At 41.4% G+C, this 13,918-nt stretch overlaps 1 pseudogene; it reads left to right on the top strand.

Annotated features, from left to right (window-relative positions):
• The first annotated feature begins 1,119 nt into the window (after positions 1–1,119).
• LOC101617241 lies at positions 1,120–2,110 on the top strand (annotated as a pseudogene).
• The last annotated feature ends 11,808 nt before the right edge of the window (positions 2,111–13,918 follow it).

The raw sequence follows: 13,918 nt of genomic DNA, 5'->3' as shown, positions 1-13,918 counted from the left end.
GCTTCCTAGACCAGGACCCCATACTTCTTGCACCTGATTCCTAGAAAACCATACCACTTACACAATGACAAACTCTGCCACCAGAACCAGAAGTAGTAGGGTTTTCTGAGATGATGGCTAGGGTGGACGTGGGTACTTGGGTGGTTGAGTCTAGGAAAAAAACTTCCCTAAGTGAATCTGTGTGAGTGAGGGCAGTGTCCCAATGGATAGTTTTTCTTAAGGGAACATCTTTTAAATGAGTTTATAAATATACATCCTGAAGCCTATAATGGATGGAGTTTAGCCAACAGAATACTTATTGTTCCACAACAAAGTTTTACTTCTCTTTACTGACACTGACCTCATCAACAATAACACCATCCTTGTCTACAACTTAATTAACTCTTTTTCCGGCTAAACTGAATGTTTTTTAAATCTTCTTCTGTCTTTCTTCTGATTCTCACTGTAAACTTAGCTAAAACAAGTAACCACGCCACAGCCTGAATACTGAATACTATGCTATCCTGAAATTTCTTCCACCAAATTAATCAAGCCCAGCCAGTCACAATCTGCAGACATGAACAAAAATATAGTTGCAGGCAAATAAATTGCATAGACCCTATCCAGTTTCCAGTAGTACCCTGGTTTCCATCTGAAACCTCATGAGTACAATTTTTACTCACTTTATTTCTATCAGCATTTTGTTCTGTTCTCCTGACCTCTGATCAGAAATATCCAGTATGCTTTCCTAACAACTTAGGACTTCTCTAACTCGCACTTGTAAACTTTCCCAAATTCCTCCTGTGAACCAGTTCCAAAGGCCTAAGTACTACCTGGCCAGGTTTACTCGCAGCAATGACTAGACTTCTCTAGCACCTGTTTTCTGTGTTTTTATTTTACTTTCTCCTGTGACCAAAATACCTAACAGAAACAAAGTAAGAAGGATTGCTTTTGCTTATGGGATTAGAAGGCTCAGCCCATGATTGAGGAACAGAACAGTCAGTACCATGCCATCCAGGAAACTAAAGGAAAACAAAAGGCTCTCTGCTCGTTCTGTTCCAGCAGCGGCAGCTCCTGCCTCCTTCCTTCCTTCCTTCCTTCCTTCCTTGCCTTACAGTGCCAGCTGGGTCCCTTCACACGATGGTGAAGTTTGGAGTGAATGAATTTGGCCGAATTAGGTGTCTTGTCACCAGGGCTGCCTTCAACTCTGGCAAAGTGGATACTGTCACCATTAATGACCCCTTCATTGACCTCAACTATATGGTCTACATGTTCCAGTATGCTTCCACCCACAGCAAGTTAAACAGCGCGGTTAAGGCTGAGAATGGGAAGCTTGCAGTCAATGGGAAGGACATCTCCATCTTCCAGGGACAAGACCCCACCAACATTAAATGGGGTGATGCTCTTGCCGAGTAGGTTGTGGAGTCTACTCATGTCTTCACTACCATGGAGAAGGGTGGGGTCCACTATAAGGGTTGGACACAAGAGGGTCATCATCTCTGCTTCTTCTGCTGATGCCCCCATGTTTGTGATGGGCGTGAACCACGAGAAGCATGGCAACTCACTCAAGACTGTCAGCAAGGCTTCCTTTACTACCCACTGCTAAGCACCCCCTGGCCAAGGTCATCCATGACAAGTTCAGCATTGTGGAAGGTCTTATGACCACAGTCCATGCCATCATTGCCACCCAAAAGACCATGGACGGTCCCTCTGGTAAACTCTGGTGTGGTGGCTGTGGGGCTACCCAAAATATCATCCCTTCATCCACTGGTGCTGCCAGGGCTCTGGGGAAAGTCATCCCAGAGCTGAATGGGGCAATCACTATCATGGCCTTCTGTGTGCCCACCGCCAATGTGTCTGTAGTGGATCTGAGAGAGCTGCCAAATATTATGACATCAAGAAGGCAGTGAAAAAGACATCAGATGGGCCCCTTAAGGGCATCCTGGGCTACATGGAAGACCAGGTTGTCTCCTGTGAAGTTAACAGTGGCACATGCTCTTCCACCTTTGATGCTGGGGCTGGCATTGCCGTCAGTGACTACTCTGTCAAGCTCATTTCTTGGTATGACAATGAATTCAGCTATTGCAACAGGGTGGTGACCCTCATGGTCCACATGGCCTCCAAGGAGTAATAAACCCTTGTTACCCACCCCAGAGGCAACATGAGGAGAAGAGAGGCCTTGGCTGCTGGGGAGTCCCTGGCCCAACTCAGCCACCAACATACGGAGCATGTCCATTCTGAGTTTCCATCCCAGGAAGAAATGGAGAGGCCTAGGGAGCCTTTTCTGTCACTACCATCAAATGAAGTTCACTGAACACAGGAAAAAAGGTGAAAATTCCCTTATTTTATTTTTTCTCTTTTTATTCTATCTCAGACTCTCCCCATGTGATGCTGTGGGCTCATTATGAGAAGGTCTTCCCTTCAGTTTATCCTCTTTGTGGAGATTTCCTCACAAGCATACCTCACAGAAGTGCGTGTCAAATTACTCAGTATTTTAAATCCAATCCAGTTGATACTAGAGATTAGCGATCACAAGACACCGTAAACTGAAGTTCCCGGAAAACACTGCATCTGCTACACCTACTTCCAACAATGGACTGATAGAACTCTGTGATCACAGAGAGATGGGATGTTATAAAATCATAGCCAAATTACCTTGGGCTATCTCTTTAGCCACTTTATACCTATTTATTGCCCACTGCTGTGTTTGACCTAACATCCTGATAACCATCAATTTATCAGATGAAACCTTTCCAGAACATACTAACAGCTTCACCAATATAATATTATACCAGCTTCCAACAACCCAAGAGCTAAGAATTTCATCAGATAGCACCTGAAGCCTATGGAGGATTTTCCTCTACTTTTCTATAACCCACCTACCCGATGGTCAGCCAGTGTATTTAAAAAGTCTCTTGAGGGCTGGAGAGATGGCTTAGTGGTTAAGCGCTTGCCTGTGAAGCCTAAGGACCCCGGTTCGAGGCTTGGTTCCCCAGGTCCCACGTTAGCCAGATGCACAAGGGGGCACACGCGTCTGGAGTTCGTTTGCAGAGGCTGGAAGCCCTGGCACGCCCATTCTCTCTCTCTCCCTCTATCTGTCTTTCTCTCTGTGTCTGTGGCTCTCAAATTAAAAAAAAAAAAAAAAAAAAAGTCTCTTGATTCATGATTTTCTTTAGTTCTGTTCTTGTGTTCTGGAATCAGGGTAACCGAAATCGGTGTTCCTGAGTCATGGTCAGTCATATTTAACTTTAGAATAAACTATCGATTATTCTTTTTGAGGTGAGAGCTGTGTCTTTTCTGTTGACAACACCATCCGTCCCCCTCCCATACACACATTCCTCTGCTGGATTCTAACCACAGGACTCCACAATATGACTATATTTGAAATCAAGGTCCTTGCAGATGGAACTGGTTTAGGTAATATCTTTTGGAGTAGTGTGGATCTAATGAGTAGGGAACAAAATTTGGAGATAGACAAGAACACAGGGAGAACTCCACATGAAAGTAGATATAGATACTGAGTCAACCCTGTGAGCCAAGCACACCAAAGATTACTGCCAGCACCAGGAGTGAGGAGATAAGCCTGAGTATTTCCTCACAGCCTCAGAGGACCATATCTTGATAACCACCTTCTAAGTACAGAGTAAATTCCTATTATCTGAGACTTTCAGTTGCTACATGTTGTGACAGCAGTCCTAGAAAACCTATATATGCTCCACTGTAATTTTCTCTTCTAAAAGGATTTTGTTTGATAAAAATCAGCTATCTGACAGAGGGCACCATTAAACTTACATCCCAAGGCTGAAAGAATTGAGACACAGTTTGAGGATTTTGTGTGTTGTGACTGAATTGGAACGGCTACACACTGTAGGGCTCAATCCTGGGTTGGCCTTGAATTCTTCTTGCCTTGCAACACATTCCGAGGAAAGAACCACAGTGTCACCCACAGAAGGAACACAGAAGATGTGGTAGCCTCTCTCCCCTGACTCCCATATGGGGTAATTAGGCTCTGACTCCTGATTCCTTGATGGCATCTCACCTTTTCCTGTGAGCATTTCAGCCTATCTTTATTACCATTACCCCAAATCACTGCATGGAAAGCAACAAAGAGATGAGTACTGCTGGCCAGTTGGTTAATTCTCAATTCAGTCACTTATGTGTGAATATAAATGAAAGCTTGCATTATTCAGCTGTTTTATGGTCCATTTTTGATAGTCTCTTTCATTTGTCAGTCTTTCAAATCCTGCTGCAATGTAATCCTCTCCCCAGTATCCAAGGGATCAATTGCCCAGCTATTTCCAGCCACATTGCCTCTTCCTAGGGCCTTGCAATTACACTTGGGGAATGTCCCCCAAATAGTACATGCCATGGCTACAGCACCTTGTCTTAACAACTCCTGACAACCTGGATTAGTATAAATGGCTGTTCTGAGACCTCATACAACTCAGTCTATCTTATCTCATTGCTCTGGAACTTGATTACCCAGAATCCACAACCCAGAGGAATTTGACCTCAAACTTTTTACATCTCAGCTTGAAGCTAGGAGGTAGTTGGGGAAGCAGATGATGGCACCCTTAGAAGTCCCTGGTGGAAGCCAGGAAATGAAGAATTACTCGGTGTCTGCAAAACTGTGATTACAAAACTCCACAGAAACAGATGCACAGGAATGGGGCACTGTGACCAAGTAATATCCAAGAAAAAGTAGTGATGATGATAATAGTTATAAATATCAACAATCAAGTAGCTTACCCCATAGCTAATTTCTCCTGTACCCAGTGTTAAGGGATCTGGTGTTGTACAAGTAAGACCATCAACTCACAGAATGTGAAACAAAGTTTTATTGGGTAAAAGACTGATGCATCAGGATTACACCCTAGAGGTCAGGATCTCTGAGTGCAGCCTAAGTTGCTGGGGGGAGGGGGCCCAGCCTTTATCTTAGAGAATGTTACAAGATGTTTGTTATGAAAGCAGGATAGTAGTTAAGCCATAAAGTTTTACAAAGTTACTGTTAAACAGGGTGGTCATTACAAAAAGTCACATCGTATTCTTTACCTGAGTTGCTTAAGCAGAACTAATCTGAGACAAAGGATATTCCATACTATTTATCATGTAAACAGAACAAAGGCAAGACCACAAAGATTACTTTAAACAGAGGGGTCATGGTACATTGCTTAGGGACATTTATTAAGGTGCAAATAACAGAAAGCACCTGCATTTCACAAAAAAGCCTGTGGTAATGATTACTAAAACTTCTCCTTTTTTCTGTCCAGAAGCTGGACTTGGGTAGTGACCTATGACCTCCATTATGTGTGCCCCAGAGGAAAGGGCAAAACAGGAGAATGTTTAACATGGTCTATTGTATCCCTTTATACCCATTAGGTAGGTTGTTTGGTAGTCACCATCCCAGGATGTATTCTGGAAGCACCCCTTTTGCAGTCAGTTTCTCATGGCTGGCAGAAATCACTCCACCAAGAGCAGCTTTTGGGGGAAAAATGGTTTATTTCAGCTTAAAGACTCAAGGAGAAGCTCCATGATGACAGGGGAAAATTATGGCATGAACAGAGGGTGGCCATTACCCCCTGGCCAACATAAGGTGGACACCAGTAACAGGAGAGTGTGCCAAACACTGGTAAAGGGAAACTGGGTATAATGCCCATAAGCCCATCCCCAACAACACACTGTCTCCAGGAGGTATTAATTCCCAAATCTCTATCATCTGAGAACCTAGCATTCAGAATATATCAGATTATGGGAGACACCTGAATCAAACCACCACAACCCTATACAGAATCTCATGACACTATGAAATTTAGTGACTATGAGCTTAATGGTGGGCCAAAGTTCTTTCTTCTTTAAATAATGTTTGTAGGGCTGAAGAGATGGCTCAGGGAATAAAGCACTTGCAACACAAGCCTGGGCACCTGAGTTTGAAGCCCCAGACCTCAAGTACAGCGAAACACTGTAGGATTAATGTCTGCAGCAGTAACATGCCTGCAGCAAGAAGGAAGGAGGAAATATGAGAGTTTTCTGAAGCTCAGAATCCAGCTATTTGGGCATACTCAGTGGTGAACAACAGGAACCTGCTTCAAACAAGGTAAAGATGTGGACCTACACCCTAAGTTTCTCTCTAACATCTACACATATGCCATGCCATATGTATACTTCCCCCTCACACAGGAACATGTACACACACACACACACACACACACACACACACAGTTTTAGTATTTTACTCTGTGCTTGTATCATATTATCACAGAAGGGTTAGGCAAATATTTATTTAAAAAATATAAAGCTTGGGCTGGAGAGATGGCTTAGTGGTTAAGCGCTTGCCTGTGAAGCCTAAGGACCCCGGTATGAGGCTTGATTCCCCAGGACATATGTCAGCCAGATGCACAAGGGGGCACACGCATCTGGAGTTTGTTTGTAGTGGCTAGAAACTCTGGCATGCCCATTATCTCTCTCTTTCTCTCTCCCCCTTTTTCTCTCTCTGTCACTCTCAAATAAGTAAACAAAAAAATTTTTAAAAAAATAAAGCTTGGCATGGTGGCACATGCTTTTAATCCTAGCATTTGGGAGGCAGAGGTAGGAGTATGCTCATGAGTTTGAGGCCACCCTGAGGCTTCATAATGAATTCCAGATCAACCTGGACTAGAAAAAGTAAGAATCTACCTCAAAACCAAAAATCATCACCACCTCCACCACAACAACAACAACAACAAAAGAACAGTTTCTCTAAGCCATTTTACTTTTTTTTACACATGAAACACTGATGAGATAAATGCCCCTGGAACAGCCAGTTAGGGACCATGAAGAATAAACCAAAGAAAGGTCAGAGATACCACCATGAACAAGTTGACTAAACAAAAGCTAACAGTTGTGGAGACATGGATCCCTACTTAAATGAGGAGAAAAGAAAGTAAACATAACAAAATGCTGTGACTGAGCTTTCTTTGCCTGACACAATCCTCTGTGATATGCGCCATTGTTTTACTGATGAATAACTGTGCATGAGAATGCACAGTATGTGCTGGTGTGAATGCAAAATATCTCCCACAGAATCATGCATTGGAGTATTTAATATCCAGCTAACAGCAGTGTTTGGGAATTTTGTAGAGCCTTTTGGAGATAAAGTCTTTCTGGAGGAAATGTTTGGTTGGGAGCAGGCCTTGGGGTGTTAAAATCCATCCCTGCTTGGTGCTTTTGAGTGTCTCTACTTTCTCCCTGCTGATGTGGTAATGTCAACTCTGCCATGCTTTCCCCGCCATAATAAAATTTTCTTCTCAAAACTGTGAGCTGAAATAAACTCTTTCTTCCCTAAACTGCTTCTGGTTGGATGTTTTTTATTTATTTATTTTTTTCAAGCAACAAGTAACTGCTACATATTAATTTAATTTTCTTTGTGTGCATAGATGTATGGGTGCATAGGTCTGTGTTTATACTAATGTGTGTGGTGAAGCACATATATATGTGTGATTACATTTACATGTGTCTGTGTGCTCATGGAGGCCTGAGAAGAATCTGAGGTTTCATTCCTCAGACATTAGTTACCAGAGAGCCTCAGGGATCAACCTGTTTATGCTTCCTCAGCACTGTGATTACAAACAGGAGCCACCAAGCCTAGCTAGCCTTCTGAGAATTAAACTGATGTCCTCATGTTTGCAAGGCAATTAATCATCTATGTCCCCAGGCCCCTGGTTATATTTTCTTTTATGATTTATTTTATAATTATTGATAAATTAATTCAATTTTTGATATCTTTGTGAATGTGTGTTTGTTTGTGTATAGGGGGAGGGGATTGACCCAGTGTCCATGCACATGCTAAACATACATTCTATCATTGTGTCACTTTCTTAACCACGCAAATGTCTTTTAGCTCCTCACACCAGTATTGTTATCACATTGACCATTACTGAGGAAAAACCAACTCTCTACCTTGCCAGTAGAAAGGAGTGTATTGGGCATTGAATCACAGAAGGGGCATTTGAAGGAGATGGGCACAAGCAGTCCAGCTATTAAGACCCAGGCAGCCACCAATTAGAGATGTATAGTCCTGTCACAGCACACCATAGCCTCCTCCTGCATAGATTAATAGATAAGGAAATGTCTTCCAAGGGTCAGCTGACCTTTTCAATGGCCAGATGAATATTATGTGGAAATAAAGGTGCAATGTGAAGAGATTTCTGAAATGAAATAATAAAATAAACATGATTCTTTCTTTGAAGGTCATTGCTACAGGAGTGAAGCAAAATGGGAATGAGAGAACATTCTAGTGAATATTGGAGTTTTCATCCCATTTTAATTTTTTCTTAGAAATCTCTGCTGCATAATTCACACAAGGTTACTCTGTGTGTTTTATTTCCATCAAAACTACTTCAATGTAGAGCCTGCTAAGCTAGGAGGAAGGAGGCACTGAGCTAATTACCAAATAGTTACTAATAATTAGGTGGGTTAGCATAGATAGAAAAAGTATAAGTATAACCAATGCATATTCAGTATTTAATTTTGAGTTTTCCCAGTGGGAAAATGTGTGAAGCTCAGTTTTATATCACATAGCTTCCTCCAAAATTTTTTTTAATTTTTTTTTTAATTTAATTTATTAGTTTTTCATTTCAGTGAACACAGGCAGTTTGGTACCATTATTTAGGCTCATCTGTGATCTACCCCCTCCCATTAGACCCTCCTTGTTAATGAAAATGGGTCGTGCATTGTGGAGTTAGCCCACAGTTATTGGTATGATAAATGTCTCTGCAAATCATGACCCAACATGTAACTCTGCCATTCTTTATGCCCCCTCTTCCGCAAGATTTCCCTAAGCCATGTTGGGTTCATTTTTGGTCTGCTTCAGTGCTGAGGTGTTGGGGGCCTCTGAGGCTTTGGCTCTCTGATTTGGTAGGAGTTGATTTTTCTCTGCGTTGATCTCCTTCCCCTTTGTGCTGGTATCTGGTTCACAGGAAAACATCACCCTTGCTTATTTCGCCAGTTGTCCTTAGTTTCAGTTGGGCCCCTTTTGAGGTATGTTGGGGCAGCTCTCTTCTTAGGATCTGTATCTATCTGGAAAAGAGAAGCAGATTCTCCAATGGAGAGTAAGTTAGCACCCGGAAAATTGAGATAACACTTACTTTTTTGATAGACAGTTTGATAGGTGTAGGCCCTCTTATACCCCGTGATTGATGGTAGCTTGATATTGTAGAGTGGGCTTGTGTTTGGGTATGGTTCTGACTTGTTTCCCAGCTCCAGCTAAGGGTCTAGTACCACTGAGTGGATCAGTTAGCCAAATCAAGAGCAATTGATTCCTCACCATGGCTGTGTACCACTATTGCACTTGTGTGGGCATCACATCCGGTTATTTGTTGCTAATTAGGTTAAACAATGTGTTGCTTGGACAGATCTTGGTCATTTCCCCCAGTCGCCTATGTAGCGCCTTCTGGCACTAGACACGCTGACTGTCTGGGGACTGACTCTCTCTTGGCTTCCAGCCATGCCATTCCATTTTACGCGTCAGCTGTGTATGGAGTCTTCAGCAATAGGGCTTACCACTGGCCTTTGGTGGGTCATCAAGTACTCTGACAGAAGTCTGTCATTGTTTTGGGAAACCTTGTAGGTTTCTCTGATCAAAAACTCATTGTGGATGGTAGGCCCAAGCTGGAAGTGGGGGTTACAGGTCAGTGTCCACTAAGAAATTGAGGAAAAAGATAACTAATATACTAGAGTTAGAGAGGAGAGAGATAGAGGGGAGAGGGGGAGAGGGAGGGAGGGAAGATGTAGGAGATTTAGGTCAGTCTTGATCCTACCCTCTCCAGTGTCTTGTGGTTCAGGTGTTTCCTGTAAGGGTCTAGTGAAGGTTCAGCCATTTGGTCTGTCTTTTAGGAAGTAGAATTTTATGGTACCATTGCTGTTTGTGTCCGGATTACTGTTTTCCACCCTTTGATTCCCTCCCCGCCCTCCCATCCATCTTATTGTCTAGTCCATGAGGTGCTTGCTGGGTATGTAAGGCATCTTGGGCAGATTCAGTTTAGGTGTTGCAGATGAGTGAGACTATGTGTCGATTTTTTTTTTCTGTGATTGGGTAAGTTTGCTGAGAATGATCTGTTCCAGGTTCAACCATTTTTCCTCAAATTTCTTTATGTCATTTTTTCTTACTGCTGTATAGAATTCCATTGTGTAGATATACCACATCTTTGTTATCCATTCTTCTAATGATGCACATCTGGGTTGATTCCAGCTTTTAGCTATTATGAGTTGAGCTGCTACAAACATGGTTGAGCAAATCTCTCTGGCTTTTGGTTTGAAGGTTTTAGGGTACATGCCCAGTAATGGTATAACTGGGTCTGTTGGTATTTCTATAGTCAGCTTTTTCAGGAGTCTCCATATTGCTTTCCATAGTGGTTGTACCATCCTGCATTCCCACCAACAGTGAATGAGTGTCCCTGCTTCTCCACATCCTCGCCAGCATTTATTTTCATTTAAGCTTTTGATGTTGGCCATCGTTATTGGGGTAGGGTGGAATCTCATAGTTGTTTTAATTTGCATTTCTCTGATGATTAGGGATGATGAACATTTTCTTAGGTGTGTGTTTGCCATTTGTATCTCTTCCTCTGTGAATTGCCTGTTTAACTCTGTGCCCCATTGTGTGAGTGGGGTATTTGTCTTCTTATTGTTTAGACTTTTGAGTTCTTTGTAAATTCTAGAGATAAGGCCTCTATCAGTTGGATAACCTGCAAATATTTTCTCCCATTCTCTGGGTATTCTATTGGCTTTGCTTATTATATGCTTGTCTGTAAAGAAACTCTTCAGCTTCATATGATCCCAATGGTTGAGTGACTGTTTAAGAACTTGAGCCACTGGGGTTTTATTCAGGAAGTCTTTTTCCATTCCTATATCATGGAAGGTACTTCCTAAATTTTCTTCCAGTAGTTTTCGAGTTTCTGGTCTTATGTTGAGGTCTTTGATCCATTTGGATTTGAGTGTTGTGCATGGTGAAATGTGTGGATCAAGTTTTAGTTTCCTGCATGTGGTTATCCAGTTTGTCCAGCACCATTTGTTGAAGATGATATCTTTTTTCCAGTCTATATTGTTTGGGCCTTTGTCGAATATCAAGTAGCTATAGTTGCTTGGCCCAAAATCCGGGTCCTCAAGTCTATTCCATTGGTCTATACTCCTGTTTTTATGCCAGTACCATGCTGTTTTTATTACTATGGCTTTGTAGTATAACTTTATATCGGGTATGGTGATGCCACCAGAGGTATTTCTTTTGCTGAGGATATGTTTGGATATGCGAGGCCTTCTGCCTTTCCATATGAAATTTGAGATCATTTTTTCTATGTCTGTGAAGAACACTGTAGGGATTTTAATTGGAATTGCGTTAAATCTGTATATTGCCTTTGGTAAGATTGTCATCTTCACAATTTTAATTCTGCCTATCCAGGAACATGGGAGGTCTTTCCATCGTTTCAAGTCCTCCTCAATTTCTTTTTTGAGAGTTTTTATATTTTCGTTGTATAGATCTTTTACTTCCTTGGTTAACGTTATTCCAAGGTATTTTATTTTTTTTGTTGCTATTGAAAATGGGACTATGTCCTTTTTTTCTTTTTCTGTGTCTTTGTCATTTGCATACAGAAATGCTTCCGATTTTTGTGCATTGATTTTGTATCCTGCTACTTTGCTATAGGAGTTAATCACCTTCAGGAGTTTTGGGATGGAGTCTCTCGGGTCTCTTACATATACAATCATGTCATCGGCGAATAGCGCTAACTTAACTTCTTCCTTTCCAAATTGTATCCCTTTTATTTCCTTCTCCTGCCTTATTGCTTGGGCTAGGACTTCCAGAACTATATTGAAAAGCAGAGGTGAGAGAGGACATCCCTGTCTTGTTCCTGATCTCAATGGGAATTCCTCCAGTCTCTCTCCATTAAGTATTATTTGGGCCTTTGGAGCTTTGTATATTGCCTTTATTATATTAAGATATGAACCAGCCATGCCGATTCTCTCCAATGTTTTGATCATGAAGTGATGTTGTATCTTGTCGAAGGCCTTTTCTGCATCTATCGAAATGATCATGTGATTTTTATGTTTAAGCTTGTTTATGTGGTGTATTACATTGACAGATTTTCGTATGTTGAACCACCCTTGTGTTCCTGGGATAAATCCTACTTGGTCAAGGAGGATAATGCTTTTGATGTGTTGTTGGATTCGGTTTGCGAGAATTTTGTTGAGGATCTTTGCGTCTATGTTCATTAGGGAAATAGGCCGATAGTTTTCTTTTCTTGTGGCATCTCTGCCTGGTTTTGGGATTAGGGTGATACTAGCTTCATAGAAGGAGTTGGGTAGTTTTCCCTGTTCTTCAATTGTGTGGCACAGTTTTAGGAAGATTGGTTTGAGTTCTTCCATGAAGGTTTGATAAAATTCGGCTGGGAATCCATCTGGTCCTGGACTCTTCTTTTTTGGGAGGTTTTTTATTACTTTTTCAATCTCCATGAGCGTGATGGGTTCATTGAGGTGGCTGATCTGCTCTGAGTTTAGCTTTGGTAGATGATATGCATCCAGGAATTTATCCATCTCCTCCACATTTTCCAGTTTTGTGGAGGAGAGGTTTTTGAAATAAGTCCTGAATATTCTGCCGATTTCACTGATGTCTGTTGTGATCTCTCCTTTTTCATTTTGAATTTTGTTAATTTGGAGTCTCTCTTTTTTTGCTTGATCAAATTGGCCAGAGGTTTGTCAATCTTGTTTATTTTTTCAAAGAACCAGCTCTTTGTTTTGTCAATTGCCTTAATTGTTTCCTTGGTTTCCAATTCATTAATTTCTGCTCTGATTTTAATTATTTCTTTCCTTCTGGAGCTCTTTGGGTTGGATTTTTCTTGTTTTTCCAATGCCTTTAGGTGGATGGTTAGGCTATTAATTTGGGATCTTTCTGTCTTTTTTATGAAGGCATTGAGTGCTATGAATTTTCCCCTGAGAACTGCCTTCATTGTGTCCCACAGGTTTTGGTATGATGTGTTCTCATTGTCATTCAATTCCAGGAATTTTGCAATTTCATTTTTTATTTCATCCACTATCCATTTATTGTTTAAGAGTGTGCTATTCAGTTTCCAGTTGCCATTGGGGCTCTTGTTGGTTTTTTTGTTGTTGATTTCTAGGACTATAGCATTATGATCTGATATCATGCAGGGAATTATGTCGATTTTCCTAAATATGTGGAGGCTATCTTTGTGACTCAGTATGTGGTCTATTTTAGAGAATGTTCCATGGGCTGCTGAGAAGAATGTGTAGTCTGTGGATTTGGGATGGAAAGTTCTGTAGATGTCTGTTAGGTCTAAGTGCTCTATGATTTTGTTGAGCTCTCTTACTTCCCTGTTGAGCTTCTGTTTGGATGATCTGTCTATTACTGATAATGGTGTGTTAAAGTCCCCAGCTATGATGGTGTTGGTGGTTATTTCTGTTTTATTGTCAAGTAGATTTTGTTTTATGAACTGCGGTGCCCCTGTGTTTGGTGCATACAGATTTATGATTGTAATATACTCTTGATGGATTGTTCCCTTTACAAGTAGGAAGTAGCCTTCTTTGTCTTTTTTGATTGTTTTTGGTTTGAAGTCAACTTTATCTGATATTAATATAGCTACACTTGCTTGTTTCTTATTCCCATTTGCTTGGAATATTGTTTTCCACCCTTTCACCCTGAGGAGGTTTCTGTCTTTAGTGGTAAGGTGGGTTTCTTGAAGGCAACAGATTGAGGGGTCTAATTTTTTGATCCACCCTGTTAGCCTGTGTCTCTTGATGGGTGAATTAAGGCCATTAATGTTTAGGGTGATGACTGTGAGATTTGATTTGATCCCTGTCATGTTGTGGTGGTAGAGGTGTGTTGGCATTTTCATGGGATTTAATTTTTTTTTTTTTTTCCTGTCTTCTCTGGGTTTGGTTGCTGTGATCTTCTTCTTGT

The sequence above is a fragment of the Jaculus jaculus genome, chromosome 12 (genome assembly GCF_020740685.1).
Source record: "Jaculus jaculus isolate mJacJac1 chromosome 12, mJacJac1.mat.Y.cur, whole genome shotgun sequence".
Lineage (NCBI taxonomy): Eukaryota > Metazoa > Chordata > Mammalia > Rodentia > Dipodidae > Jaculus > Jaculus jaculus.
This window is presented reverse-complemented; position numbering and strand designations above follow the sequence as displayed.